Here is a 6000-nt window from a genome sequence, read left to right as displayed (position 1 = left end):
GAAGGCAGACAGCCCCCAGAGCATGCACCACCAGGAAAAAGGGAAGAAAGCTGGCAGGATTAGGCGCTACAATGTCGCTGGTAGTCATCTGGCTACTTTGTTGCAGTTTTGCAGGTGTCCAGAAGCAGTCAGCGGTCGATCCTTGGCAGAAGTCGAGGAGAGAGCTGCAAAGGAACTCTGGTGAATTCTCGCAAGTCGTTATCTGAGGAAAAGCCCACTGGAGAGACCCTAAATAGCCCTCAGAGGAGGATTGGCCACCTAGTCAGGTAAGCACCTATCAGGAGGGGTCTCTGACATCACCTGATGGCACTGGCCAATCAGAGGCCTCCAGAGTGCCCTCACACCTCTGGAAACAAGATGGCAGAGGTCTGGGACACACTAGAGGAGCTCTGGGCACCACCCCTGGGGTGGTGATGGACAGGGGAGTGGTCACTCCCCTTTCCTTTGTCCAGTTTCACATCAGAGCAGGGACTTGGGGTTCCCCATACCGTTGTAGACTGGCGTATGCAAGGAGGGCACCATCTGTGCCCTTTAAACCATTTCCAGAGGCTGGTAGAGGCTACCCCTCCCCAGACTTTGACACCTATTTCCAAAGAGAGACGGTGTAACACCCTGCTCTCAGAGGAACTGCTTTGTTCTGCCTTCCTGGGACTGGGCTGCCCAGACCCCAGGAGGGCAGAACCCTGTCTGTGGGGTGGCAGCAGTGGTAGCTGCAGAGAGGTGGTTTGGCAGTATCGGTGGTCCATAGTGGAGCCCCGGGGATGCATGGAATTGACTCCCCAATACCAGATGCGGCATGGGGGGACAATTCCATGATCATAGACATGTTACATGGCCATATTCTGAGTTACCATTGTGAAGCTACATATAGGTATTGACCTATGTGTAGTGCACGCGTGTAATGGTGTCCCCGCACTCACAAACTCCGGGGAAATGGCCCTAAACTATGTGGGGGCACCTTTGCTAGTGCAAGGGTGCCCTCACACTTAGTAACTTTGCACCTAACCTTCAGCAAGTGAAGGTTAGACATGTAGGTGACTTATAAGCTACTAAAGTTCAGTGAAAATGGCTGTGAAATAACGTGTGTGTTATTTCACTCAGGCTGAAGTGCAGTCCTGTGTAAAGGTTTGTCTGAGCTCCCTATGGGTGGCAAAAGAAATGCTGCAGCCCACAGGGATCTCTTGGAACCCCAATACCCTGGGTACCTAGGTACCATAGACAAGGGAATTATAATGGTGTTCCAGAATGCCAATTGAAATTGGTAAAAGTAGTCACTAGCCTATAGTGACAAATTTAAAGGCAGAGAGAGCATAAGCACTGAGGTTCTGGTTAGTAGAGTCTCAGTGAAACAGTTAGTCACTACACAGGTACACACATTCAGGCAACAAACTATGAGCACTGGGGTCCTGGCTAGCAGGATCCCAGTGAGACAGGCAAAACAAACTGACATACATGTAAAAATGGGGTAACATGCCAGCCAAGATGGTACTTTCCTACAGGGACCAATTGGATTATAGTTGTGTTGTACCCCCTCCCCAAAGGGAGTGGGCACAAGGAAGGTGTAGCCACCCTCAGGTGACCTGACAAGAAGAAGAAGGACTGCTTAGCTGAAATCCCCAGCAGAGGAGAAGGAAGACAACAACTGCTTTGGTCCCAGCCCTACCAGCCTGTATCCTGCTTCAAAGAACCTGCAAAAGAACAGCGACACATCCAGCAGGACCAGCGACCTCCACTCACCTCCAGAGTACTGCCATGTACCCAAAAAGGACCAAGCACTCCAGAGGACAGCGATCGTGTCCAAGAAAAACAAACATCCAAGGACTCCAGCCTCACTCCAAGTGCATGAGTCCTGACCTCCTTGCACCCGACGCCCACGGATCCTGTCCATGTGCTCCACCCAGCTAGAGAGGATCTCCAGACGATTGGTAGCAAGTGATCACCCTTGGTTGATCTCTCCGTCCCTCCACGACAATGCCTGCAGAGGGAATCCCGAGGACCCCACTTACCTCGAAAGCTCCGGGTGAAGATATCTGACACCGAACATTGGAAACCCGATGTACTGTTTGCACCCTGCACCCAGCCGCCCCTCTGATGATGAAGGTGTATGTTTGGTACCTACTTGTGGCCCCTCCAGTGCTCCTCTAATCCCCCCTGGTCTGCCCTTCGAGTCGCAGGTACTTTCCTGCAGCAGACCTGATTCCGAGTATCCCCTGTCTACATAGGACCCCACGTTAAAATTATTCATTTTTGACCTCTGCACCCGGCCGGCCCTGTGTTTCTGGTGGTCGGTGTTTGGGGTTAGTTTGAACCCCAACCAGTGGTCTTCCTAAGACCAAGAGAGTAAAGCTGTAAATGTTGTACTTACCTACAAATCAAACTAATATTTCATCCCCCCAGGAACTATTTCTGAAAATTGTAGTGTCCATCTATTAAAAAAACAGATTATTGCCAATAATTCAAAAACTTTCTAATTTAGCAATTTCAAACAAAGTACAGTTGATAGGTGAGTGAAATACGAGTTTATTGAAGTACTCATGTGCAACTTTAAACTTGTGGTTCTAAAAATAAAATAAGAAAATATATTTCTTCTATATAGAAACCATTGGTCTGGAGTTAAATCATTGAGGGGCATATGTATACTCTGATTGCGCCGAATGTACGTCACAAATTTTGATGTGCATTCGGCGCAAACCTTGCCCCATATTTAAACTATGACGCCCGACCCCGCGGACACCAAAAAACCTCTGTGTGCGTAATTTTGGGGATGCGGGAAACCGCCTTGCATTAATGATATGCAAGGTAGGCGTTCATGTCCAAAAAATGACTTTAAGGCATGTGCGCATTATTTATACTCCTGCGTCATTTTGACACACAGGAGGGGGCAGGCCTTAAAAAATGGCGCACAGCCTGATGTGCGCTGTTTTTTAATGCCTGGGTGAGGGCAGGAGTTAAGGGACCTGTGGGATCACTTCCATGGTCTCAGACCATGGAAGCAGTCCAGAGGTGCCCTTCCCTGCCCCCAGGGACACCCCCTGCCACCCTCGCCCACCCCAGGAGGACACCCATGGATGGGGGGACCCATCCCAGGTAAGTACAGGTAAGTTGAGGTAAGTATTATTTTTTAATTTTTTAAAGTGGCATGGGGGGCCTAATATGGGCCCCCCTACATGCCACTGTGCCCAGACGTCCCCTGGGCATGGGCATTTGGCAAGAGGGCATGACTCCTGTCTTTGCTAAGACAGGAGTCATTTCAATGGGGGTTGTGCGTCAAAAAATGGCGCAAGTCCAGTTTGAGCCATGATTTTTTACTCAAACCTGACTTGCACCATTTTTTGACGCACAACCCCCATTTTCCCCTACGCCGGCTAACGTCAATCCTTAAATAAGGTGCCCGCATGGTGCGTAGGAATGGCGTTAGCCGGCGGTAAATTGTTTGACGCCAACCAGCACCGGCGCTGGTTTGCGTCAAAAAGTATAAATATGGGCCTGAGTGTGTGCTTCTTCTATTGTCTGTGTTTGTACAACAAATGCTTTGTACTACCCTCTCAAAAGCCTAACTGCTCAACCATACTACTATAAAAGAGAGCATTAGTATTATCTACTTTAGCCTCTGTTTGTCATGCCGCGGGCTCCCAAAGTGTCCTCTGCTCGGGCGTCAGTGGGAGCTGCGGTCCATTTTCTGGGCCGTGGGGCTCGCTGCGGCCCTTTTTCACATCAGTGGCCCGCATCGTCGGAGGCCCAGGGTTGGGTATCGGTCCTCGCGGCATTCAACACGTGGCATGGGTGTTTACCGCGGAGTGTCTGCAGGCTCTTTCTTTCTTTCTTTTTTCTTTTTTCCTTTTTCCTAGTGGGGCCATATTCTCTCCTTCCCAGCATGCCATTCTTCTTGTCTTTTCCCTACATGCATCTGTTTCCCTTTCTAATATGGTGCCTTCTGCTTTGTTCTATAGCCTCTTTCCCAGCTTCTTCCTGCATGTCACTTCCTGCTTTGGGGAATTTAAGGGGTCAGATTCTTGTTCTCTTTGCTTTGCAACACTTCCTCTGGTGGCGATCGTGCTCCGGCTGGTTTTTCTCTGATTCCAGTTTTTGTTCCTGTTTTTTCCAGCTTTTTCCAGTTATTCTTTTCTTGGCATTGGAATTCTGATTTCTCACGTGCCCTTTTTTCTTCTGTTCCAGGGAGTTCCGGTCAAAGAGGTTTTTTCCCTTAGGGGCTTTTCCTCTGGGACTTCCTCTGGAGGGCATGGACTGTTGCGGCGTACAATTGTCAGCAGCACCGTGGTTACTGGAAAGGGTCACCCTTACCTCGGGCAGAGCCGGACCTGCAAGAATCGAGATCGCACTTCAGCTCCATCTGACAAAGCCAGTAAGCGAAAGGTAGATCATGACACTGGTAAGCCTCTGGGGAACCCCTGGACTTTGTGCACACTATGGGGGTCATTACGACCTTGGCGGGCGGCATCAGCCGCCCGCCAAGATCTGACCGCCGTGCGGCCGCCAATGCGGCCACACCCCCGCCGCTGCTATTTGGAGATCCCCGCTGGGCCGGCGGGCAGAAACCTGGTTTCCGCCCCGCGGCACAGCGGGGATCACGGCCGCAACATAGGAGCTGGCTCCAAACGGAGCCGGCGGTGTTGCAGCTGTGCGCCGGGTACAGTTGCACCCGTCGCGCTTTTCACTGTCTGCATAGCAGACAGTGAAAAGCTGCATGGGGCCCTGTCAGGGGGCCCCTGCACTGCCCATGCCAGTGGCATGGGCAGTGCAGGGGCCCCAGGGGCACCACGACTCCCCGTTCCGCCAGCCTTTTCCTGGCGGTGCAAACCGCCAGAAAAAGGCTGGCGGTCGGACACTCGTAATCCCCTGGGCAGCGCTGCCCAGGCGGATTAACACCGCCTGGGCAAAAGTGGCGGTGGTCGTAATACGCCTGGAAGCACCGCCAGCCTGTTGGCGGTGCTTCCGTCGTTTTAGCACTGGGGGTCCCGTACCGCCAGGGTCAAAATGACCCCCTATATCTCTATATCTCATATTAATATAGCACATACAGAGCCAGTTTCCTACAAGGGGCAAACAACAGGCCGAATCCCTATTCACACCTGGCTGGGCAGCCCACACTTCAAGTGCAATTTGACAGAATCTTGGCAGCAATTGCAGACACCAAAGCAGCCCTCCAGCAACACATTGGGGTGGTGCCCATGGAACTCGGGCTACCGCGGGCCGAACATCAGAAATTGGCACACAGAGTGAAAGAGGTGGAAACAGGGCTCAAGGAGATACAGTAGACCCAACTGGACGACAAGAGACAAGTGGGAGAACTGAATGACAGAGTGCAGGTACTGGAATATAGGGCCGATGACCCTGGAGGGCACAACCAGCAGTACAATATTCATGTGATGGGCCGTCCAGAGGGCTCAGAACAAGATGACATGGTAGCATACTTGGAAAATGGTTCACCTCTGAAGTAGCACCAGGTCACATGATGCCCTTTTTCACTGAGTCTCCGCAAGACCTCCACCATCAGGCAGGCCCCTGCGCTCGATTGTTGCGAGACTCCTGTATTTCAGGGACCATGATAACCTCCTGCAGAGGGCAAGGGAGGATGAACCAAACACCATAAGCAACGGAAAAGTGACATTGTTCCCTTATTATACACTAGCAGTCCAATCCAAAGAGCCTCCTTTATGTCTGTCAAGAAAGCACTTAGAGAGGAAGGGATAAAATATTTGATGTTCAGCTAAACCGAAGATAAAGTTGAATGGCAAGACCCATTTGTATGAGGACCCCGTGGTGGTGTGGGATTGGCTCGATTCAGATAGAATGGAAGTGACTACCCCCTGCACCCAGAGAATAATGAAACAGAGAGCCACCAAGCCTGAGAAAGAGACCATGGAGAAGAGGTAGCAGGCAGATCCCAAAGAAACAGAGTAAAGTGGAAATGGACAGGGATAAGGCAGCGGCTCTACAGGCACAGCAGCCATCATGAGCAACACAGGCTCTGATTCTGAA

The sequence above is a fragment of the Pleurodeles waltl genome, chromosome 7 (genome assembly GCF_031143425.1).
Source record: "Pleurodeles waltl isolate 20211129_DDA chromosome 7, aPleWal1.hap1.20221129, whole genome shotgun sequence".
NCBI classification, from domain to species: domain Eukaryota; kingdom Metazoa; phylum Chordata; class Amphibia; order Caudata; family Salamandridae; genus Pleurodeles; species Pleurodeles waltl.
The sequence above is the reverse complement of the archived record's forward strand: the minus strand, read 5'-3'. Positions refer to the sequence as shown.